At 41.2% G+C, this 25,279-nt stretch overlaps 1 long non-coding RNA gene across 1 annotated transcript in view; it reads right to left on the bottom strand.

Moving 5' to 3' along the window:
• The window catches only part of LOC147247471 (uncharacterized), a 44,057-nt gene that overhangs the window by 13,368 nt on the left and 5,410 nt on the right, over nucleotides 1–25,279 (bottom strand). Inside the window, exon 2 of the long non-coding RNA XR_015109346.1 lies at nucleotides 23,611–23,754. This is a non-coding gene — a long non-coding RNA (uncharacterized LOC147247471). The remainder of the gene's footprint in view (nucleotides 1–23,610; nucleotides 23,755–25,279) is intronic.

Raw genomic sequence — 25,279 nt, 5'->3', positions numbered from 1 at the left:
AGAAAATAAAGACTGTTTCTAAAATAAGACGCTGTTCAAGTGATAAAGGGGAGCTTAATACAGATTTGAAAGTCAACGTTCTTATTCTTTAAAAGTTAGATTAACCAAAAAGAAACCTGACAACGATCATATAAGGACTGATTAAAAATATGTTTTAAAAATGAAAGTCTTTCTGAAGTCCTCAAAGCTTCCTGTCGTCAAATAGCTAAAGATGAAATGAAACAGGGAATAAATGATGATCCCATAGTATTTCCAACTTTGAATTTATCATTTATAGATCATAAATTGCAAATTTCAGTTCATTCAATCAGCAGTGAAGACTTGTGTCTTTTGTACAATGAGAAACTTTGTCCCGTGGAGTGTGTTATTGGAAAATATTTGAAATTATTTTCCTGATCACTGGCTTATCTCTTGGAATCCTTCCACTTCCAGTGAAAAGTTCTGCAATTTGAGCAAAACAAACGGAAACTCACTCATCTACAGTGATTGAAATGTATTTTTACTGTTCCAAAACTGACTTTCCATTTTTCATAATCAGTTCTAATAGATGACAATTAAACCTTAGAGTGCATGAAAGGAAAGAGATTTCTGCCTTTATAATCAGTATTCATGTTGTTTAACATTTTTGTTATCGACTTAAAAAAAAACTTTTTATTTCTATACAGTATTTATGAGTACATATTTCACAAAAGCAGTTGAGTGGGAGTTGAAGAATGTATCTATGGCAACAGTCTGGTCCCCAGCTGTCATTGTGGAGAAGAAGATGGGTGCCATGAGCGAGGAGACCACTTAACCTCAACTGCTCCACAGCTTAGGGGAGTCAAGATGCTTCTGGAACCCTCACAGAACCTCACTTAATATGTAGACGATACCCCCCCCCCCCCCCCCCAGCCAGACAAAAGATGACTTCAAACCAGCCAGTGGGGAAAAGAGAAAAAAACAGAGGGAGGCTCCTCTTCATGTGAGCGTAGTTCACCATCAGAAGCTCCAATAGACCAGATGGAATGTTTAGAGGGGGGAAATTGGCAAAAGATAATTGGTCTGGTTTAACTGGAAAAGCACTTGAGCTGCTACAGTAACTGCTACCTTCAGATGCATGTGCTGCCATCTTGATGCAGATTTGGAACTCAGCTGTAACCATCTGCCCAAATCACATCGAACTATACAGAATAGAAATGACCAGGCATTAGTGAGCTATTTATAGAGCTTCCTGAAAGAGGAGTATTTTCTGTCCTCTTTCTTGTTATCAGGAAACAAAAGAGGGAAAACTCTCTCTGGGTGGATGTTTACCTCTGTAATCACTGATGGTACGTAGAACATAACACACACACACGCGCGCGCACACACACACACACACACACACACTTCCATCCTCACAGACTTTTAACAAAGGCACTATTCACAGCACAAACACTCAAACCAATATAAACATTAAAATGTTCAATTCTATGAAATGAAATTGCCACTGCCTTTACTTAATTGTTTATTTTGTTCTTGTTTGCTTTATTTATCTGCAAGCCTAGACGCCACAGGAGAATTTATTGTAAATGTCAACCTCAGTGTAATGAAAATAAAGATAAATCTATAAAAGTATATCAACATTTGTGGGAAAAATCCTTTGCTTGTTTTTTTCCAACCAATAGTCTACAACAAATATATAATTAAGGTATTTAAATAAGACAAAAGCAGCAAATTCTCACTTTTGAAACCCTGAATACTGAGAATTTTTTCCTCAAGAACTTGATCGACAGCTGATTTCAAAATATTTTTTAATTAATTTTCCTTTGATGACCTCATCAGTTAAGAAGTAAATAATTATTTAATAACCAGTAATCTAACAGTAATCATGTAGTTCATTGTGTTTGTAAATCCAAATCCGAATACATATTTCTGTAAAACCAGCCCTTCCTTCACTTGCATACTTCAATTACAGAGGTGATTTTGGGAAAGCAACAGTATAAAGAATGTAAGACAACAAACACAACATCTCCCTCACACCTGCTGTTCAAAAAGTGAATAATTGGGGCTCATCAGCTGACAAGGTCGGAGCAACTGACTTGAGATTCAGGAGGAGGGGGGTGATGGACGGACTGAAGTAGGGATGCGTCTGACAGGGTGTCGTCATGGCTCCGACGCATATTGTCGGTGACAGAGGTTAGCGGGTCAGACAGGAAGGTCTGTTGTTATGAAGGGGAAGCGAGCTGCATTGTTCACACTCAGACCTCGATCTCTCCCTGACAGCGCGCTGCTGGTCTGTCGACGGTGCAGCTTCAGTGGAATCTAGGACTCTTATCTGTTTGTCTCTTCTTCTCTCCATTTCTGTGTCTGTGATGATCCTAAAAATACGGCCATATCTTTGGACTACAAGGAAATTCTCTTTCTTTTGTCACATTTCTTTCTGCTGCTGTACCTTCTGACTTAGCGTGCATTTTTGTGTGTGTGTGTGTGTGTGTGTGTGTGTGTGTGTGTGTGTGTGTGTGTGTGTGTGTGTGTGTGTGCGCTTCTGGCTGTCCCACGGGAGGCTTCACAGGCTTTAGAGGCCAAACGCCTTGTAAGTCTATTAAAAAGGGAGAGCTAGAGTGCAGATTCCCAGAATGGCCTGTCATTCAGGTGCACTTAATTTCCACTTGATCAACACTAGATGTGTTTCAGACATGTGAATGACATTTCAGCGTCGATACACTCGCCATTTTTCTGCTTCCTCTGCTACCCTCAGGTGAGCTGTCAATGAGGTCAGTCTTACAAAAGAACATCGCATCACAATGCGGCTAATTCCAAACATAAATTCAGGGACTGAATCTGTCTGCAGTTCATCTGCAATGGAGATTCTGTTGAGGGCTGCTGAAAAGAAACAGGAACAAAAAAAAGCATGTTTGCCTGCTGTTATGTGTAAAATCTTACCAGAGAACAGAGGGATTAAATAGGCCTGTTTATTCATATGAAGATGACAAATGCAGCCAAAGGTTTGGAGGACACACTATTCATTCTAAGAGCGCCTGTGGGTCTTGGTGTTTTTATCTAAATCAGGTTCCAGTCCATTTTCCAAACCACACCACCAGGCTAGACGCTCGTGTTAACCTACTTCAGGTATTCAGCTTGTGTGTTGAATACATGCCATTTCTCTTTATAGAGCACATAAGGGCAGTGTATGGCTAGTAAAATATGCTGATTATAAAGAAACGGAGAACTTGTAGAATTTAATTAAATATGAATGAATTGCAATCAGCAACTGCTGTGAGTAGCTCCAAGCAGAGTGTGTTGGGGGCAAAGTGACATGAGAGCAGCGTAACCAGAGCCTGTCAAGGCTAATTACAGGTGATTCTGAGTGTAGCTTGCATTGCTAAAAAATTTAATTTGCTATTGATTTGATTCTTAAATGGTGTATGTCTATTCCTATCACTATAACATGGAAGCAGGACTGCCAATATAAGAAGACTAGTGACTCCTCTCAGGGTGACTCCAAAGACCTGTGGGGGAGTTTCCATTCAGCATCAAATGAATTCCTAGCAACTCAATTTGCGAGTCACATATAGTCATACCCTCTACACATGTCATAATATATATCAAGGATGTTCACACTGATTTGACAGATGCAAAAGTAGAAAGCACTCAGAAAACACTGTCCTCTGCTGAGGAAGACACAGAATATGTAGATAGCATCATCAAAATCTAATATAATTCTTTTGTGATTCTGAAGCTCAAATACATCCGTTAGCAGTACAAACCTTACAAACGACGCCATATGTCCATATAACAACAACATCCACACCACAAGCTTCGCACTTCTGCATTTAGCTGGATGATGATTTTAGTCTCTTAATACACTCTCGTTAGCAATGACACACGAAAACTACAAAATTTATGAGTGCGGTATGTATTTTAATTCCATAGGATAAAATATTATTGTTAACCGCTGACCTTATTTTTGGTATTTAAGTGTAAACCCATCGATTTAGAGACGAGAGAACCAGACATTCAATGATGATAACGTGTCTTTTTTACCTCTCCTGTGTTCAGATCCCAGCTCACTTTAGGTCACACTGATTTCTAACAGCAATATTCTTAAACATGAATTAGTAGGAGCGCACCTATCAGGCTGTTGATTTCACAGTACATAAAAGTACTGTGTGTCAACAGGGACATCATGGTGACTCACAGCAGAGAGGAGAGAGATGCCTCTGCTTGATTTGTAGCCGCTCCAAAGTAACACCTGAGACAGTGAGAAAATCTAATGTGTGCTGATGATTCATACCAGCATAACTCCCCCCTCAGCAAACCTAGGTTACCATGGCGCTACACAAGATTTAAAAAATGGTTAAACCCTCCTGCAATGACAAGCTGGATGCAGAGATTTACCGGTATGACTGGAAAGGTAAATTCATTTTCAAAAGTCTGTGTGTTGGTATGTCGTGATAAAGATGGGTGGACACATAAACAGACACATGCCATCAAACTCAGTATTTCACTGCAGTCTACATCAGTGTGTGTGTTATGTGTGTGTGTGTGTGTGTGTGCGTGTGTGTGTGTGTGTGTGTGTGCGTGCGTGCGTGTGTGTGTGTGTGTGTAGGGGGCTTAGGTCAGTAGCCCAGCTCTGACCTCTCTGGGCCTATTCCTCTGACAGGCATTTGTCACTCTGCCGAGGCCTGTGTGCTGTAATAGATTATTGACCACCTCAGCAGTCTCATCACTCCACACGGCTCACATCCCCAGTACAGCCAGCTTTATCGCCACACAGACGCCGCAAGACAAGACAGAGCAACAGTACCAGGATAGAATATGTTACTGTTAATTAAAAGATGATAGCTTAAATTGAAGCACCGTTATGTTATGTTATGTGCATATAAATAATTCGAGTAGTGTGTCTTAAGACAGAGAAAGATGCTATCACAACCTCTCCATGTAAAATTAGAAGGCTTTTCAGCACCTCAACCAACTTCTCAGTTTATTAAGTACAGTTTATTAAGTACACCTTGAGATGTACTAGTGTGTCAACAGCTCTACGAGAAATCCATCAACTCTAATTCATACAAACAGGATGAAGAAATTATTAACTATGAAATGCTTAGCCCTTCGACGGACTGGCGACCCGTCCAGGGTGAACTCCGCCCCTTGCCCAATGTCAGCTGGGATAGGCTACAGAGCGCTTGCCCGCATACCTCCCCCTCACTCCTATCTAACTCAGTCACATCCAATTATAAAAAGTACAGCTTTTCAATATGCTAACCAGTTCTGACCCAAATTTGAATGGGTTCTTTCTTGACCAATTCTACACACCTTCAAAATCAGCCTCATAATTTTTACATAATCCTACTGCCGACAAACATACAACCGACAACACAAAAACAACAACCTCTAAATAAAAAAAAAACAGCATCAAATAAGGGTAAATAAACTAAAAAGTGTTCCTTTTAACTGAATTTGTCTGTCTTTGTTATATTGTGAAACTATGAAAGTAGGTCTTTCCTGTGTGTTTTGGCACATACTGGGGTTCTTAATTGTATGATAATTCATCTCGGAGCACTAATTTACCCCCCACCAGTCGCTTTAAATGTTGGACCATTTTGTGTACCAGCTCTCAGAATTAGAAATGAGCCGATGCCTCAAAGAAGTGTGTCTTCCAGAGAATATTCATACCCATAATCGTCAGTGTTTTCTTCAACAGTCGGGTTTAGGGGATGTGATATCACAGTCTTTATGATTTGCTTCTCTTTCTTCTTTCGGAAAAAGCTAAGTAATAAGCATTTATTGCTTTTACAGTGGGTACAAGATTTAGAAGAAAAAAAAAAAAGCAAAATAAGCTGCAAACACTGGGCAGCAAATATGCCTTTTTTTCCTTCCACTGAAACTCATAATGACTCACATCCAATGCAGTGTGATGGTTTTGATGTGGCATGTTGGGTTTGCAATATGTCCCTCCCCAGCAATTCATATAATAACTACCTGCTGTTCAGATTCTTGGGCCCTGTCTGTCATACGATTGGGGGACATTTAGGCTTATTTTGCCGTTGCTTATTTAGCCACGGGAGGCCTATTAATTTCAGCAGGCCTTGTCCTCTCCAGGGGCGTTGCTACCCGCAGCACGCGTGTCCCATTGTTTAGATCCATTTACATCTGTGGTCAATGAATAATGACAGCTCTACAGTGACTGCAACACAGCAAAACACATACTTGCACACAAATGACACACAAGCTAAACACAGATTTCCCAAATGTAGTATTTACCCCAAAAAAAGAAAATTGGGGGATAAGTAGGCTTCATTTGCAGGGAATTCTGATCAAAACCTATATAATGTCAAGCAGAACTGTAATTTTCCTTTGTGATTTTCTTCCCTGTTTGAAATTCTGCTTGTTTGGCTGTTAGTTTGGCACCCTCCCAACCGTATTTGACCCATTAAATTAGCCACATTGGTTGATATGGTGCCATGCTAATGTTGAGGGTTTCTCTCCATCGGGTGCACAGACTCCTGGCACATTGTGTTTCACTCTGGCTGTGCAAAAGAGGCTGTGCCACCGCTACCACACATCATAGAATATTAACCCTTTTCTGTTCCCTGACAAATGCACCAGATGGCACAGCACAATAACAGCTGTCAATTTCAAGGCAGTGCCTCTTTGGTGGATTTTTTCCCCCTTTGCTCTTTGGGACACTGGGAGGATTTTTTAAGACATAATAAGCGAACTGATGTGCTGTTTCAGTTTGTAATGAATCAAATGTTACAGCGGTGCAAGAAGCGTGTTTCCTCCCAGGGAAACCAAAGAGGTGTTACAGAGGAGAGACACAGTCAGCTGCAATGCACAAACACATTAAAACACACACTTTGATGAGGATGTGGTCTTGCACATTGAAATGCACCAGGTTGAGGTTTTCCCTCCTTCCACCCGAGCGATCCTAGCCGTCATGAGATGAGGTCCCTGGTGCCCCCTCTGCTGCCACTCTAGTTAAATTAAAACTGAGGCCTCCAAATACATTCCTCATTGTAGGCCTAAAGCAAAGGAAAGTTGTATTTGGCCCAAGTGGCGGCTGGGGAATTGTCCTCCTAACCCAGTCTCATTCCCCTTATTTACATGATAAAAGCTCAAGTCAGGAGGAGCCACAGGCCTCTGGCTGTGCTTTTTTTTCTTTCATTTATTCATTTCTTTACCAACATCACCTCTTGTTCATCAGAGCCAAGTGACGAAATCATTGTAGCAATTTAGATTTAGTTTAACACACTCCCTGGAAAACACGGAAGGGAATTGCCTCGGCTCCTGTCACATGCCTCCGCTTACATCTGAATGAGAAGGAGAGAGTGTTTTACATAGCTCTGAATAGTCCATCATTTTGTGATTTAGGGCTTTCCCAGTCATGTTGAGAGGGGCGCCATTTCTCTCTCAAGGGGACTCAACAGCCTTCAAGATTACAAGAGTATGAAAAGAGTAATATGGATTTTTTACCTAAGACTCTGTTTCACTTCAATCAACGGACTCTCTGCAGCTGGAGTTATAAAAGGCAGACACAAACTGTAGAACTGTCACTGAGGTCATCTATCCCCTCTCTCATACTTTGTAACTCAATTTCCCACCTGGCTTGAGCTGAGGGCGACACACAGAAGTCAATTCCAATACCAACTCCCGAAAGTGCATGTCCAATTGAGAACTCTGCAGTTTAACCTGAACGGACTTCATCAATCGCAAAGTTGAGGTAAATCAATTTTGAATTGACCTGTGTCAGATTGACCTGAGCACTATCCTTGGTGACGCTGCATTGTCTATACGTGCTGGCTGTCCGTCCCTCGCTCCGCTAAACGAATCTGACTTAATGACATCACAGTGGAGCGTATAACTACTGGGCTCACCAGGTTTCTTTCTCTCATCTCTTCTTTTGAGAGACTTTATGCCACAGGTTTCTGGCCCAAGGCTAAAAGGCAAAAAGTGCAGTCAGCAGGAGGTAAAATCCATACACATCTCCTGAGATCTCATCACACTCATCTGTGTAAGAACTCATATAATCCTGCTGATGTCTGTGTGCTTGTCAATAGCTGCTCTCACTGAGACAAAAGTGACCTAATTAAAAAAATGAAAGCGCAAACATCTAACGGTGTGTGTGACAATGGAAGGTTTGAGAGAAAGAGAGGTGACGAATAGCCACGTAGGTGACGAGAAACATCATTGAATTTGCATGAGTGGATCGTCTATTTGTAATTTTCATAATTAGCAGTATACCTTTCGAATCCACAAACACCCTCTTCATATCCCCCCTGCCATTTTCCCGAATGGTATCCTCCCCCTTAAAGATTAATTGAAGCTGGGATAAAACAAAATGGTTCCCAGGGGGTGGCCCACTGTTTGTTATTCATGTGGGTCTGAAAACAGCAACAGTAAATCCTCTAAATTGTTGTTAAGCTGGGGATATTACCATATGTGTGCCATTTCCATAGACTGACAGCTCCCTCTGGATCAACTGGGGACTATTGATCTTGCAGCACTCCATTTCAAGTTAATTGTGCTTGAAATGAGGTCCACACTCCCAGGCATACCTTTGTTTGAAAGGTGGATATTCATTTTTATTTGGCAGGATGTTGATATCAAACGCATAGGATACATTCCATATTTAGTTTATGTTTATCCTGCGGAAGCAGTTTCTCTTGCTGTGATTGGTCAAACATGAAAGCACTGATAATAGACTGAGGAACGCTGGTGCACCGATTTACAGTAGTCTTGTGTTTTCCTCGTTTGTGATTGGACAGAAACAATGCTCCTCCCACGCTGATCATTTAAGCAGCAGAAAGAGCAGAGCATCATTTCTGTTCAAAGATATCAACACCAGATTCTGTTCATGTGTAACAGAGTTTTTGAAAGTTTTGAGAAAAGTCTTTTATTTGTGTTGTAAGACTAAATAATTCATTATTTCTGGTTGTATATCCGTCATTGTCAACTTTCAATTGTACATTCAGTGTACACATTTACCACGTTTGCACCTGAAAACACCCCGAAAAGAAACAACTGGAAAAAAACCTTTGGACTTTTTTGTAAATAATCTCCTAAATCCTACAATTCTCAACAATTAAAACTTTTATTTCTCTGCCTCTGTGGCAGATAGAAACATGAAATTGAATTTTTTTTTTTAAATTGGCCATTTGGATTCAATTTAAAATAATTAGCATTTGTCCTATTAAATACTTTTTGAAATGAATAAACAACACTTAAAATGTGTTGTCACATCGCGTGGGGAAGATAGATTGTTGCAGCCTGTCTTAAATGGTTTTATGAAGTATTATTAATCATTCAGATGTATTTGAATTTAAATGGTTTTTCATGCGGTCTGCTTTGATCTATACTTCCGCTGCATGTTTGCATCACAAGTCCTAAGAAGAAATGAACTGCATCTATTCACATTGGTTCTGGCAACAAAACAAAACAAAAAACTTTCCCACCAACTGGCCAGTGTACAAACAAACAATCACGTCAGCCAGTAAGCTATTTCATCTACTCATTTGCAGTGATTACTCAAAGAAAAAGCCTGAGCATTGAAAGCTACTTATGTAAGAGCCTAGTTTAGCTTTAATTCCTGATCAGGGAGAAACTGTCTGCCCTGCAAACCTATACGGAGCTCCCGGGACGTTGAAGAAAATGCCAAAAGAACACTTAAAGTTTAACAGCTTTGTGGCTACTGCAGGAACAGTATAATCCTTGTCATGATTAAGTGCAAATCGGATTAGCATATGTGACATATGTGTGTTTTTACAGCTACTTTTGACAGTGCGACAGAAACAGTTTGAGAGGTAAGGCTTCTGAGGAATGAAGCAAAGTACAACCTCATTAAGACAAAAGAGAAAACGACGAAGTAAGCTCTGTTACAGCCCAAACACTGCCACTCTCGCTGATTAAACCTCTCAGTCTCAACTGCATCATAATCCTGCCTGGAACTCATGCAGGCAGATTCTTTGGGAGGAGGGGATACCAAATGAGTGTCACTCCCAATCTAAAGATCATCCTGGAATATTCATATTTCTCATCCCTCTGAGGAAAGAAGCACTTTGCTGGGATAAGAAAGGATGCAAATCTTCCCCGGCAATCAGTCCCATATCAGTCTGATGTCCCTGACTGTTGCTGGAACAATATCTGTTTGCAATATCAGATCACAACAAATAAAAGGTGTGTAATGGGGGACATTAGAGGGGCCCGGTTTATAGTGGCAGGATTTAATTTGCATGGCAGATTAGCCCTCTAGTCCCACCAGTGGGGCCACAGCCTCGGGGGCAAAATCTATCCCTATCCCCTTTCCTCAGTCTCTTTTATTCTTTTATTAATAGGATCTAGTCTCTTCAAATCCATTAAGTCAATTGAGCAAGCCCATATATAATCTGATTTCAAATCCGGCATGTAAATGCTTAACCAGTGGCTCTGCACCTCCACGCTGTTTTTCTCTTGCAGGTTGCTGGAGGACCCGATGGGGAAGGTGGGAGATGAGGTTTCCATTTAATTTAGAAGTTAATTTTAACTTAATATGTTACAAAAAAAGGAAATTCAAATTCATCAACTGGTTTAAAGTTAATAAACTAGGCCACAAAAAGTAGGTTTTCAATCAGAAGATGGAGATCAGAGTAGAGAAAGAAGTCATCCTGACCATCTACAGACATCTACTGGTGAAAAATGGGAAAAAAATCTGAAGGAATTCATTCCAGCCAAGCCTGTTGGGATAGATCTTTGGTGCCAGCTGGTAACAGCCATTTTGCCTGCTGTTTGGAGACAAAGTTTAGGAATATCCAGGAAAGCACCAGCAGCGGAAACAGTGTCAAAGCTTATTTGCAAAATGGGATTCCACCTCCCCTTTTACATTTGCTCTTTTTTTGTTTTTGTTTTTTCAAAAAATGAAAAAAAAACTAAAACACCTCAAGTGGGCATAAAAAATCTATTTTTTCGGCAAAAGTAAGAGTTCTCTCAAATTTTACCATTTCCATCAACTATTTCTCCTACGATAATTCAAAATGCACATCAAACTACGTGGCTGTAAACATGAAGACATCAGAGAGATACAAGTCACGGAATTATTGTCAAAACCTTGCACGTACATTGTGAAACTGGCAAAGACGACTGAATCATCCACACAGGCTTTTTTCCACGTGACACTACAGGGTCAGTAAAATGTACTGTATGCACGTTTACAAAAGGGCAAAGAATCCCTGTGAGTTGTATACACATTACATCTTCTAGGCTACCTATTTCCAAATCCCAGTGGAAGAGAGAGATTGAAAGAGAGAGAGGGAGAGAGGGAGAAAGCACGGCTGGAGGCTTTTTGGTCTCTGCCCTCTGCGCATTGGCCTGACTCGGGCCAAGTTACGCCTCAGTGCCCCAGCGAGCCTCAGCTTTACACAGCCAGACAAATACACACACACACATACACACACACTCACAGCTGGGGTTACTAGTTATTAGACAGCAAGGGGAGAGAGCCAAGTACACACTTTCACAAAATCATGCATTCATAAATACATTTACACTCTCTGCACTGCTCTCACTAACTGTGAGACATGAAGGGAGTGGCTTGACAGCTAAAAATGCAGCATAAAAAGGTGTAACGATTACAAAGAGGACCTGTAATGTGCTGCACAGGCTTTCAACATGTTTGGTGCAACTGCCACAAACATTATTTTGTCATAAGAGTCTGCAAGTTCACCATCTGTATTGACTTTGAAAGTTCACCTACAGTTTACCAAACGCCATAGGTGCATTACCAACCCTGTGATGTCAACCTTGAATTACATCTGTGAACCCCCACTCCCCACCCCAATCCATGTCTTATTAACATAGAAGGCAACAGCAGCAGCAACAATGTTTTGCTAACAGTTCATGCATTACCACTCAGGGGAGGGTTAGCACCATGCATCCCTGCATCTCAAACACACACATGTTCCCCAGTGTGATTCAGCGGGAAAAAAAAAAAATAACACAACACCGCTGATCAGAGCTGCTCAGCCCGCCGGCTCTGCACTCGGGGCCCCTGACAGAAGCAGTGATGTTTGAGATGCAGGGAGCCCTGAATTTGTCCGTCTCTGATTAGCAAAAAAACTCCAGCTCTTCTCGTCCAGTTGCAGCTGATATGCTTGTCTGTGGATCTTGAGTTTATATTTACAAAAAGACATAAGTAGACACACACACACACACACACACACATACATAAGAGCGAATGTAAACAAAGACGCACAAGCACACGGGCATGAAGTTGCTGTTGTTTAATTTGTAAAACGCTGCTCTGCAAAGCTGCAGCAAAGCAGGCAATTAGAGACTCTTCCTCCTGAGCACTTGACTGTATTCTTTTAACCTTCACACAATGTTTTATGTCAAAGGATTTGTCACCTTCGCAGTGGGGCCTTCACACACAGCTTTTGAAAACACACAATAGGGGAGTAGGAGGGGAGAAAACTTAAAATCCTCCCGTGAGGATTTGAGAACTTATATAACTCCCAATTATCAAACTTCTTCTTGCAGCCTTTTCAGGCCTCCCCTCTGTTTGTAAGGCTCACAAAATATCTACAGTGCCACTGAAGAGTGTATAATGCCTGTGTGCCCACATGACTGGCGAAAACACTCCTGCTCTTTCTGCCCCGCTGCGTCCTGCTGCATAATGGGGGTCTTGAAGGCTCTGGGCTCAGCGCAGGCCTGCCTAACAAAGCCTTGGTGGCTTGCAGCGACAGGAGAGTGTGTTTGCAAGCCGGATGCCAAAAACTAATTTTCAGGAGGTTGTCTGTTGGATGCAGCGGCAGCAGCATGACTATGTGAGGTTTAGATATCTTGGTGAGTGGGGAGGACAGGGTTTGAGATATGTTGGTCTTTTGTGAAGGTTCAGAGAGTTGATTCAAGGAGGAGAAGTTTTCAAATTGGTAGTTCAGAATATATTTCAGAAGTAAGTGTGACATGAATGATGTTTTTCTTTTTTTTTACATTTATATTTGTTGCAATTCTTAAATTTCCTCATTAAATAGGTCTTAGAATTCATCTCAGATTAACCACTCTCTGCGGCCTGTCGACTGGGCTGATTTTTTTCACTCCGTATCCATCTCCTGTGTGTATTTTTACCCTCTCCTCCCTCATCATTCACTTTCCCTCTTGCTCCACAGTGGTGTACCTGTTTACCTGTTGGGTGGTCTTGAGCTGGGCTAAGCTAAAGCCGCTGTGCCTGCAATCTAAGTGTAGAGTAGCTGCTAATCCGATTTCAGGAAACAGCCAAACCCACACATCCCTTCCCTGTACCCCCACCCCCACCCCCGTCACTCTCGATCCCAGTTTGCCCCCTTCTCCTATGAGCCAGTGGAAAATAAAGAAAAAATGTGCAACAAAGAAGGAATCTGAGGTAGAAGTTAGGATTGAATATTTAAACTGAGGGTTACTGGAGTATTTTTCGGAAGAGTTTAAAACTACATAGCCTACATAGCTTATCTGTGTCTGGCCCTTTAATAAGGTGCAACACGAAGGACATATTACCTGCTCACTGACTGGCTTCTCCTCAGAGACCACTCTGCCCTCTCTGGGACATTACCGAGGCCAAACATAAAGCAGTGTTTCATGGTGCTGCGGCTTATCTGGCCTCTGAAAGTATGTGAGACATGCCAGGAAACAAAGGAGCGTCTCTGAGCCCACTGCAGGGTGAGCATATCCCTTTCACAGGCCACACATCTCCATGGCTTTACTTATTTGACAGACTCACGGTGGTTTTTCAGCAAAGAGGGTCCACACCTGGAAATAGACCGACTAACTCGCCAACATTGAAATAGTCTCCTACTGTGAGAAAAAATGTTGCAAATGTGCATTGCTTTCAAGCCACACATATTTAATTCTATTTAATCAAGTGATGGACATGACATCATTCTTCAAAACGGAGCATGTCTAAAGGAAAATATTAAAAAGGCAAATGTTACACAGTTTTAGTTGAAAATGCAGGTTCCAGCAACTTCAGTCTCCTATTAAATTGATTTCTTTTTAAGAACTCCTGAGAAATAAAGTCCTAAAATTAAAGAGTACAATGGTAAAATAGTCATTGTGATTGCATGCATTCCAATTTTTCCATTGCTGATGATAATACACGCTTTAATGATCGTCTACAAACATAACAAAAAAGTCCAAAACTTCAAGGGTCTCGGTAGTTTTCATCAATACCTTCTGACATGACCAGGTAGTTTGTGGCATGCGGCCACAAGCTCACTGCTCTCTACTGGAGAAACCTTTAAAAAAAAAAAGGCTCCTAATTGATCATTTTGCTTTAATAAAAGGTTAATAATGCCCCACCACATCTGTGCTTTCTAGAATATTAGCTGCTTTAACAACAGATCAGTTGGTGCGCAAGTAATCACCAAGGATAGCAGGATGACTCATTGTTGATTTTATTTTTTTCATGGAAGTGGAAAAAGACATAATATAATCAGACTAAAATGTATGTGTGTATTTATTTGAATTTTTTTATATGAACCCAGTGGATGTTTACAGGGGGGAAAAAGACATATGAATATGCTGAATGTAATTCAACACACAAATAATGATACTGATGCTGACGTGTGTGGGAAAATGTAAAGAGGGGAGTGGTTATTTAGTATCTTCTCTAAGCAGATGAGAAGCTTACTTCCCTCTACAAGACCAATACAGAGCTTTGTTGTGGGGAGCGAGAGGCCAAAGTGACAGTACATGTGGAGGCAGGAGACAGACTCTGAGGAAAGCATGGCCTCAGCTGGCCAAACACGAGCAGTACAACACACAACAAGCTTTCCCTGTCACAGGCAGTCCAAAGTCCCTTGCCATCAGAATGCACTTTATGTAAACAAAAGATTTGGTTTGATTCATCCCATCACCCAGATTTTCATCTAGAAGGATTAACCTGGCAGACATGTGACCCTGTGTATACACTCCGACTATTGACATGAATAAATATGCTTCAGTATGTGTGACATGACGAAATCCCATAATACACACACCTCATGGTGTTAGGCCAGACTTGTGTGTGTGACATGAGGGGATCAGTGTCACAGCTGATCCCTGGTGTACTGTCAGACAGCAGAGACCCTCAGGCCCCTTTTATACTGCTGAGAATACAACAGTCCATACGGCATCTGTCGTACCCTCTGAACCATTGCAGGAGTGTGTGTGTGTGTGTGTGTGTGTGTGTGTGTGTGTGTGTGTGTGTGTGTGTGTGTGTGTGTGTGTGTGTGTGTGTGTGTGTTTCCTACTGGAGATCTTTTCTGGTATAAACATTAATCTCATCAGGACCTCTAGTCCTCATGGGTCGCATAGTCTGGTTCTAATGTGGCACAACATAATTTCTGAGTTCCTAGTTAAAGTTAAATTAAGGTTAGGGTTATGATTAGGGTTAGCTCTTGGGTTAGACTGCTATGAATGGAAATGAAAGTAACGTCCAACTAAGGAGAGCCATGTAACGTGTGTGTGTGTGTGTGTGTGTGTGTGTGTGTGTGTGTGTGTGTGTGTGTGTGTGTGTGTGTGTGTGTGTGTGTGTGTGTGTGTGTGTGTGTGTGTGTGACCATTTTGAACTGTAACCCTTCAAAAATAAGAACCTTTGCTTTTGTGGTCACTTTCAGTATATTTTTTAAGGTGAAGGGTTAAAACTGAGGGTTGAGGTTATTATTTGGTTTCAGTTATTGTTATGGCAGAATTTGCAATTCAATTGTGCTAATTAATCATATGTGAAGGGTCTTGGGGATGCATACGAATGTCTGAGCATCAGTGATGAGGGGAGTGTGATTCTAGCCACTTCCTGGGAAACTCAGGACCAGTTTAGGGATGATTGTTCATGTATTTGTGGTTACAGTTCCGTTAGTTGCGGTTATGATAGAGCTTCAAGAAATGTAATTTAAATACCACAAAAGTGACAAAGCCTTTCCAGACAGACATTACCAACAAGTACGTCCCCACAGCCCGACATCTTGTACACCCTCTCTCAGCAGCCAGCCACAGTGGCAACCTGCCTGCTTAGCCCCTCTCCCCAGAGTTCCTCCTGTGTTTGTTTGTCCTGTCTTGAACGACAGGTCAGGTTGCAGCCTGATGACCTTGGTTTAGCACTCCTGCCACAGTAGGACCACTCCATAAATGACCAGTAAAGACTGTGTGTCTGGAGTTAAAAGCCCCCACTGTCTTAAACAAAGGTAAGTAACAGTGACTTGGTTGTGATTGTGGTGGGGCTTCCTTTTGGTACCTCTTTTAGGGAGAGCGAGCCTGTAATGTCTGCTCTAGAATCAATAACTCGGTTTATCACTATGGGACATAAAGAGAATTTACACCTCAGAAATACAAAACATATACTCCGTTTTATTCCAGTAGTATTTCTTTGGTGTTGCACCTGTGTTTTACTGGCTTCAAACAGTTTTTCAAATTCAAATAATGAAGTCTTGAACAAAGTTTTGGTCACAGTCGTTTGTCCACTTCTTTGTTCCAAAGTGAGATATGACAACAACAGTAAAAAAAATTGTAAGGACTGCCATGAAATCACTGCAATAAGATTGGAATCACTTGTGATGACACTATTTTTCCTCTGGTCTGACCAAAGTGGGGCTCAGAGGCCAAATTGGATGTGTAGATATAAATGATAATAACAGGCCTATTAAAAAAACAAGTAAATATATAGAATAGTTTTTAAAATTAAACTATACATCTTTCTTAAATGCTGTTTTTCTTTTGAGATGTAAATATGTAATTAATCATTTTAATTCAATTATTTTTTGTAAATTGATCAGGAGGTAGAGTGACATTTATGCAGGATACCAGTCTGAGAGTAAAGTAAGAAAAAAAAGAGATACCAGAGACAGTGGCTCACAGACCAAAGACATTCGTTTAGTTTGTGAGTTGGCCGACCAAGGGAAAAAGTTTGGGCACCCCTGATCTCTCAATATTAAAATCTATTTTTCTCTGTCTCTTTTTCCTTTCGTCATGTTCTTGCATTTTTAGGGTTATACTTGCAAAAGTAACATTTTCATCAGTCTCAGATTTACTGCGCATAATAGCAAACGTTAGGCTGCACGGTGGTGCAGTGGTCAGCACTGTGGCCTCACAGCAAGAAGGTTCCGGGTTCGAGTCCCGCCTCGGGCGAGGGATCTTTCTGTGTGGAGTCTGCATGTTCTCCCCGTGTCTGCGTGGGTTCTCTCTGGTACTCCGGCTTCCTCCCACCGTCCAAAGACATGCAATTGGGGACAAGGCTGATTGATACTCTAAATTGACGGTAGGTATGAATGTGAGTGCGAATGGTTGTTCGTCTCTGTATGTTGGCCCTGCGATGGACTGGCGACCTGTCCAGGGTGAACCCTGCCTCTCGCCCGTAGATGCTGGGATAGGCTCCAGCCCCCCGCGACCCTTACTAGTAAGGAATAAGCGGAAGACGATGATGGATGGATGGAATAGCAAATGTTAGCATGCTAACACCTGAAGCATAGGTGGTGAACAAAAATACCAGGCTTTGCAACCTTGAATCAGAAGTTCAATATCTGTTTGTGGCCACAAGTTTTCACTTACGACGATGAGCCAAAACTTTCGAACACTGAGTTTTTCACTTGAATTGAAGTGTTTTTTTCTTTTTAAGGTCATTTTTATTTGATTAAGACTGGAAAGACTGGAAATCTATATCACCTGGTAGACTTATGTATCTTAGCAAAGGTTTAGTTTAAGACTCTAGATCAACTTTGATGCCAGCAGATGTAAGTGGATAAAAGTTGACAATATTTTTACTTTACAAACAAATGCATATTTCCAAAGTAATGAATGTGATGTGGTTCATTTGAAAAGATGTCATTTTATAAAGCCTTCACGTTCTATAAACAATGAGTCCAAAAAGGCTAAACACGTATTTGTTTAACTGCTGTGTCTTCATCCGAGCTGCTGAGAAAAGTGCTGATCTAACACTTCTATAGTTGCAGTGAAGAGAAGCCTCTTGAAAAGTCACCAAGGAGCTCAGTCCATTCCCTGCGTCGACACAGACAGAGTGCTCCAGGTTAACTGGTTTTCTTAATGTCTCCACTCTGGCGAAGTTTCTTTCAGCGAATGAAAGGCAAACAGGCACTGGTGAAAGACTCATTCCCCATTAGTGGAGGTAAATGGCTCTTCTGTGAGCAACCGGTTAAAGCATGGCGGGATAAAAAGCCTCTCCACCCTCTTCTTCAGACAGATTAGAGAGGTGACTCTTGTCTCGAGGATGTAAAATGTTTATACGCGCACAGAGGAGCACTCTACCGTAGGACGCTCAGCAGTGTCACCATCACGTTTATCCCGAGGAATTTACAAGGCGGCGGTCGTCAGTAACGAAAAAGCTCATACTGATGCATTTGAAACACAACACTGGATCATCGTGTCTACCACAGTACGGTTGCTCAACGACTATCCCGCATAAATTAAAGATAATGATTATATTCTTATTTTCAGTGCCTTTAACTGCTGTAAACTGACCCACATACGCACGTGTGAGACTTTTTTGGGGGGAACAACTCTGATCAATGCACAGCAAAGAAGCGAACTGTGCTCAGAAAAAGTTTAATTTCTGCAGTTTTCTCTCTGAATGACCGTGTCTCTCACTAAACATTCCTAATTATCAAAAAGTGCGGTTCGATGCAATTCTTATCGTGTCTTACAACAGGGGTTGTTGCACTTTTCATCTCAAAACCCCCAAAATACAGGCCACAGACTCGCAACCTCCACGAGCCCCTGAAATGGTTGAAGTGTACAAACACTGCACACACTAACAAAATGATCTAAACAGCAAAATTTAAATTGATTTAATGTTTTCAGACTATTCATAGAATTTTTTTAACAATTAGGTCATGTTTGATCATTTTTAAACCCTGTTAGATCTCTGGACATCATCTTGCAACCACCAATCTTCGTCTCGTGAACCCAAGGGTCTCCCAAATCCCACTATTGAGAACCTCTGTCTTTCTGCATGGTGATAAGATGGTGCTTTGAATTTAATTGTACTTTAAAATGCAGCATTTAAGTTTTTCTGGTATCAAACTTTCTCAGCTTAAAAATTATTTCAGAGGGGTTACATGTGCTTGATTTCTTATAAAAGCAGAACTTGTACCTTGCATTACAAATTGCCAAAATTGTTGAAAATATGCCATACATTTGTGTTAAAACCTCCACAATAATTCTAAAACATAGGAGCAGAAGGATTGCAAAACTGATATCGGCACCTTGTTAAAATAATAACTAATAACTCTTTATGAAGTTTGTCTCCAGGTTTTTGTATTTTCGGAAAAACTTCAAAAATTACATGGGCAATTTTTATAGGTAGGCAACGAAGTTCTAAATAAGCTTAATCAATATAATATAATAAAGTATTTTCATTTTATTTTAAATTCCTACCTAAGGGTCTTCAATAAGTCACCAAACTATTGTAATACCTTTTTTTTTTTTTTTGGCGTTTCACTTCTTCAACTGAAACTCCTCCTTACTTCTCAGGGGAAAAAAACATCCACCTAATCACAGGCTTATTGCTTTCTTGCCAGCCACCAGCCCCTGATTGCATTTCAGCCAAGAAGTAAATACTACATGCTCAGTTACCAGGTGAAATCAAGCAGGCCGATGTGTCTGCAGCCTCAGTAGACACTCGCTGGACCCTGCTCCTGTCTACCTGTGCCGCAGAGTTTCTAGCCAAGTCAGCTGCTTGTGATCCATGCTGCTGAGTAGGTGTGTGTGAGTGTATGTGTGTGTGTGTGTGTGCGCGCGCGCGCGCATGCATGCGCGTATGCAAAAGAAAGTCCAGCATGAATTCAGCTGACTTCTTCAGAAATAAATGATCTACGACGATTAATGCAAATTTACGAGGGCAGAAATATTAAGTAGGTACTCCGCCTCCTTTCAGTCAGTAAATGTTATATCATAAAATACAGTCTAAGTAGTAGAAGTACTGCACCCACAGTCTTCAGAGTTCATCAGGCCTGTTTGTTATGAAGAGTATACGTGGGAGGAGAGCAGCGGAGGCATGTTTGCCAGAGAAGGAGTGAGAATACAATAGCCCTCCTTCTAAGGGTATGTAACCATAGACTCTAATAAAGTCACCGCCTGCAAATAAAGAGCCACAGCTCAGCTCGCATTACAACAACAAGGGCGGCATTATACAACTCGGCTCTGTTTTGAAGTGGACGGAGAGCAACAAACACAGTACATTAGTGCTCGTGCAGTAATGGTCAGCTTCATTCTCCCTGGCAGACGTTAACACACTTTTTCCACCCAAACATACAATAATATATCGTAATAGTGCGTGAAGTTCTCCTTCAGAGGAGAGGCTGTTTGCGCAATTCATGCGCTTTACTGCGTCTGTGTGAACCGAGTGGGTTTTCAGCAAATGGTGAGTCATGACTGCCATGTCTTTGTTTTGTGTCATATGAAGAAGAACTAGCTTTGTCTGTGTACTTTAAGTTGAACCTTTCGCTATGTAAGATGAAGGCCATTTTACTGTCAGTTGAAGGGCTGAGAAGCATATCGACTTTTAGTAAATGTTGATATAATGATATAATGAACTGTAATTGGTATTGTGGATTTTTTCTATATCCATAAAAACGATACACAATTTTGCTGTTTAAAACACCGGAAATTATACAGTAAGTCAGATTTGTCACAAAGGTATTCCTGAAATCCATCCATTTTCTTCTGCTTGTTCCTATTAAGGGTCGCGGGGGGGCTGGAGTCTATCCCAGCAGCTACGGGGTTCAACCTGGACAGGTCACCAGTCCATCACAGGGCTAACATATGCAGACAAACAACCATTCACACTCGCATTCATACCTACGGTCAATTTAGAGTCTGGATTAACCTGGTCCCCTCTTGATGTCTTTGGACTGTGGGAGAAAGCTGGAGTACCAGAGAGAACCCACACAGGAACAGGGAGAACATGGGTTCTCTCTGGTACTCCAGCTTCTTCCCACCATCCATAGATAGGCAATATGGAACTAGGCTAATTGGAGACTCTAAATTGACCGTAGGTATGAATGTGAGAGTGAATGGTTGTTTGTCTCTCTATGTTGGCCCTGTGATGGACTGGCGACCCATCCAGCATGAACCCCGCCTCTCGCCGCTTGAGGCTGGGATAGGCTCCAGCCCCCCCGCGGCCCTTAATGTAGGAATAAGCAGAAGACAATGGATGGATTTTTTCCATATTGCACTAGTCTGTTTTTATTTATGTTTCCTGGCACTTTTTACTTGAATTACAGTGTATTTCTCACAATTATCAGCCACTTTACTGCAATTTATACCACAGTTTTACTGATACCATGCTTTTTTACAGTGCATTTTATACTGAAACTGGGTGTACTTTATTCACTTTGCAGAGTAGTTGTCGTTTTTGTATCCCGTACTGTATTTAATATCGTGTTTTGTACATTATAACATATATCTGGTTGGTGGTACCAATGCAACTTCCTGAAAAATTAAATACAATAAACTTTATCTAATCAGGGTCACCCATTTTTTTCATGCAGTTGATTCATGTCTGTTCATGCTGTCCTTCCAATGAACCAAGCAAACTAAACGACATTTTCACATTTTCTGACAATTTGTCAGCACAATTGAAATGGCTCGCTCTTCCACCATGTTGGATGGTATTGCATTTAAAATCCAAAGCAAATTAACTATACAAACTGTCAAATGTTGCTAATTATCACTTCATCTTCACCTATCAAAACACAAAGCTAAAAAGGAAATTAACTGGATTTTCCCTGAAAGAACTTTACCACAGAAATACTTGTTTGCCGTTGTGCCAATAGTTTGCATCCAGACAAAGTTAGAAGGAGCCTCTCTTGGCAAATTTCAGGCCTCCCCATTGCTAAAGGTTGTGACCCCACTTTTTATTTTTCCCGGGGCTGTTGGGTTAATGAAGTAACAACAAACTGGGCCTGCAGCTAATTTGGAGTGGCACTTCCTGGCCCCTCCTGTCTCCATGAAGACGTATTTCATTTTCTCTTATCTCTGCCTCAGTCATGTGGCTTTCCGCATGGACGCCCATGTCTCCCCCAGTTGCAAGACTAATGGAAACTTCGTTAATGTCATTAATCTGCAGACCAGGACATGAACAAAACATGTTTAACCTTCCAGGGCTGGCCGCTGCCACTGAAGCTGTCCGCGCACTCTGTACTTTAGTGTAACCTTCGACGATATGAATGTCTCTAGTCCACATCCATTTCAGCAACCATGAAGTCGCATTCAGCTGAACAAACAGTTTTATTAACACACAGATGTATCTTTTAATAAATCCAGTTGGGGGAAAAAAAAATCTGCATTCTGTGCGTATGTATCTCTGAGTTTAAACTCATCAGCGCCACTTGAGTTTAAAGGATGTTTATAGATGACAGCGCGCTCACTTCCACCATGCACATTTGAACAATGGCAGTGTCAAAAGACTGCTTAATGACTAATCAGGTGGCTGTGATTCATTCCTCATTCAAAGCCCTTATTCACACATTCCACCAGCTCCATGAATGGACACTCTCAGCCCTGCATGTCATATACTTTCATTCATAAAGAAGAAAACAGGAGAGGGGGGGGGGGACTGAGAGAGGGATCTCTCTGGTAGGATGGGTAACCCAGGGGACATCATTTTCTTTTGTGTGGCACTCAGCTTATGGGGCCAAATGCCAGCAGGCTTACCTCTGCACTGTCTGGCTGTGTGTGTCCCTCTTTCCTTTGCACACAGTAATTAGGAGGATCTTAATTGAGAGGGGGTTTATTAGTGTCTGAGGAAGGCTTTAAACGTCACTTTAATTAAGGGGGATTCGGCAGACAGCTTGTGTGGCGATGTCACCCGTTTTATAAAATCCTTGTTTGGACACAACAGGAAAATAGAAGTGGGTTTTTAAAAGAAAGTTTGGAAGGGAGGGGGAGCAGCTTTCTGGAGGAAGGCCGTCTAGACCTGCGGTCAGAGACAGAATAGATAGTCTGACCCTGGCACAGCATTAAGATGTTGGTCATTATCTGTGAAGAAATTCCACATGTGTGCATGCGGGGGGGGGGGGGGGGGCCGCAACACTCCTCACAAGGAAAAATCAGCTAAACACTGAAAAAGTATTTTTCAAAAGACCCACCGCTAAAATTTGGAGGGGGATTAATCTATTCTCAGCATATACTGTGGCAGTTCATGCAGGATTTAAAATCGCAGATTATTTCCTGCTTGGTTAACCTGCATCCGGCCAGTCCCTCTCAGAAAGCCATTCTAATGTTACCATTAGTTATGCTCCTCTGGTGGCCATAAGATTGATCCCACAGACCTGGAATCCAATAAATGTGTACATGGGCGAGATAACACGTTTCCCACAGACAGCGTAAGAACCGATCAGTGCTGCAACATGATTGGAAAAAGATGATTATTGATCAAAATAACCTCGACGATAAATCTGACGTCAAATTCTTCAATAGTGCAGGTTTTTTTTTTTTTACAGAGTTTATTTTATCTTCGAGCTCATTCACTGATATTTGGTGTGAACACCATTACGAGCCTAAAAAAAAAAAATCTTCGCTTTAATAATTCTTCCTTCAATTGTTTGACTCAGCATCAACCAAAATTCTAAGAGAATGCAAAAAAAAACATCCAGGCCTTTCAGCCAAAACAAAAAAAAAGGAAGTCATACCAGTGACCACAAAACAACATGTACTCACTCATAAAAGCCGGTGTTGTCACAAACATCATGGGGCTATAAAAGTCGAGTCTTCCACAATAACTGCAGCTGCTGAGAGCCTACAGAGGGGATCTGATAATGGGCCCGAGGGGAAACGACAACGTGCTCAGGGACCAGGGATTGTCTGGAAGACAGATAAGAAGACACAGGGGCAGATTATCAGCTAGTTTATGAGGTGTCACTACGCTCAAACACTCACCTGTTCTGCAGCAAAATCACGGACTGGCGAACGAGCCCGCTGTTAATTCATGCAAGGCTCTTGCTGTTATGGATCATTTTAACTCAGATGTCTTTTACACTTTTCAAACCAAAGTCTCAACTCTTGCACAGTGTTGCTCTTTCTAGCAGAGAAACTGCTGTATTGAATAAGGAAAAAATATATCAATAAAAAAAACAAACACTTTTAGAGTGCTCGTTTTTTTCCTACCTGTTCGTAAAGTAAAAACTGAAAATGGTGCCTTCACACACATCACTGACATTAGAACAACAACAACAACAACAAAAATTCCGAAGTCTGCTGGTGTGTAAACTTCAAACTATATGGCTTACGGAACACAGTTTTAGTCTGTCAGTTTTCTAAAGACTGCCCACCAAACCTTAGCATTAGTCTGCTGGCAATTTATCCGCTAAAAAGTCAGTATGGAAATCACTTCCCTTCAACTAGTTCCTTCTAGCGCCTCACACTCTGATCCCTGACCTGTGTGCTTGTGCATGAAAATATCAGCTACTGAAAACTTTACCTGTAGGTAATCAAACAAGTCATTTAGGAATATTGTGTGCATGCTCCCTCTTGTGTTTGAACAGGACAATGCTGTTGAGCCTCAGAGAAAAATGAGCTGCTATTCAAAAGAGATAAATGGCAGCTGACTAGAGGTGATGCGCCCCGTGGCACTACAGGACAGGTGCTCTGGAAACACATCCTGTGTTGGGGGAGAACGGCGGCCTCACCATAAGTGTGTGTGTGTGTGTGTGTGTGTGTGTGTGTGTGTGTGTGTGTGTGTGTGTGTGTGTGTGGTGGGGGGGTCACAACACCAAGATTTTGTTGACAATACATTTCGGAAACATTTTTTTGTTTCTCCTAATGAGTGTGCGATTGCTCCCAGAAACCTGCCCAAAAGGGTGCATGTTATTTTGATCCAAAGGAATATATTTATTACTATTAAAACACATTAAAAGGCGGTGCCAACTTTTCTCTTTTTTCCCCCATGATTTCTTCCATTAATGACTGCATCATCATGAATAATTTGTATTTTGTTATCACTTTAAAGTAGCTTGTCCACTACAAAAATTTAAAACAAGAATATATTGCTAAAAACATTTTTTATACACACACAAATATATACACACACACATATATATATATATATATATATATATATATATATATATATATATATATATATATATATATATGTTATTCAGAGTCCATTTTGGTTCATTTCTATCGACAAAATCAGATTAAAAAAATGTAGCTTTCATTACATTAAGAAAAAGAAAAAAAAACAACAGGTTTTTTTTTTTATTCGTATTCTTTCACCTACATGAATGTTCAAAACAAATGAGACGGAGCCCGCGAAAGTCTGACAGCCATTTCCACAACAGATGTTTTTACAGAGGGGTGTCTTCTCTCCACTGAGCAGTCTCACACA

Source organism: Aulostomus chinensis, chromosome 16 (genome assembly GCF_037954235.1).
Source record: "Aulostomus chinensis isolate RoL2024-O1b breed Wild chromosome 16, RoL_Achi_v1.0, whole genome shotgun sequence".
In the NCBI taxonomy this organism is placed as follows: Eukaryota; Metazoa; Chordata; class Actinopteri; order Syngnathiformes; family Aulostomidae; genus Aulostomus; species Aulostomus chinensis.
This window is presented reverse-complemented; position numbering and strand designations above follow the sequence as displayed.